This window comes from Ceratina calcarata, unplaced genomic scaffold (genome assembly GCF_001652005.2).
Source record: "Ceratina calcarata isolate Rehan_Ccalc_2016 unplaced genomic scaffold, ASM165200v1 scaffold98.2, whole genome shotgun sequence".
NCBI classification, from domain to species: Eukaryota; Metazoa; Arthropoda; class Insecta; order Hymenoptera; family Apidae; genus Ceratina; species Ceratina calcarata.
In genome coordinates, this window is record NW_017181217.1 from 25,191 (window position 1) to 26,314 (window position 1,124).

The 1,124-nt window shown below is 40.1% G+C and overlaps 1 protein-coding gene across 2 annotated transcripts in view; it reads right to left on the reverse strand.

Annotated features, from left to right (window-relative positions):
- The window catches only part of Flo2 (flotillin-2), a 70,323-nt gene that overhangs the window by 5,800 nt on the left and 63,399 nt on the right, over nucleotides 1-1,124 (reverse strand). The gene's annotated exons all lie outside the window — the stretch shown is intronic.

Consider the following 1,124-nt stretch of genomic DNA (forward strand, 5'->3'; position numbering starts at 1 on the left):
AAGATTCGCTACTCTAAATTTCCTTCAAGATCAGACTTATTTTTAAAGAGAGAGAAGAACGAACATTGTGTCGGGGCAAACTTTATTATATTAATTTCCAATTGCAGTTGCGACGAAAATTGCTTATGGTGTGCAATTTCGTTTCCAATCTACTCGTTACACAGTAACAGTAAATCGTGAAGTGATACTGTCAGCGGGCGCGATACAATCGCCGCAACTGTTGATGTTGTCTGGTATCGGACCAAAAGATCATTTGAAGGAACTAAATATTCCGGTGGTTCACGATGCCCCGGGTGTGGGGAGAAATCTTCAGGATCACGTGATCTTTACTGGACTCAGTTTTAACACGTCTACGCCGGAAAATTATACAGGGTCAAAGCCTTTCTCATTCGATCTAGCAAATAGTCTTAATGAACACAGTTTAACAGAATTCGCCGTGAATCATAATGGACCAATGTACAATACCCCAAACTCTGAGGGTTTAGGTTTTATTACTACCAAGTTAGTCCGTGTTCGTAATTTGTTAGTTAGTATGCAGTTTTGATGATTTGCTGCATGACTTCCAAGTTTTTGAAATCTACATTATTCCATTTGAATAAAATTCGTTCATTTCAGATATGCAAACGAATCCGGAGATAATCCTGACATAGAGTTATTGTTAGGGAGTCTGGGTAATGCCTCCCAACGTAACGCCCCAATAAAAACTGCTGCTTATACTGTCATGCCACTATTATTAAGACCACGGAGTAGGGGATACATCAAACTCAATGTAACGAAACCTGAAGGACACCCGATCATAGTTCCCAACTATTTCCAAGATCCGCACGATCTCGACGTTTTGGTATCGAAATTCAAGCATGTCCTTAAGTAATACGTGATACATGATACAAATATGTTTGGAATTTAATTTCAGGCCGAAGGTGCACAATTCATCTACGAAATGACTAAAACACCGACGTTGAAGTCTTTAAACGTTCAACCGAACGTAGATAAAATTCCTGGGTGTTCGTCGGCCAAATATCTATCAATGAATTATTGGCGTTGTTTAGCCCGATATAACACCCAGACGATGTACCATCCAGTTGGAACGTGTAAAATGGGACGAGCTAGCGATCGAATGGCAG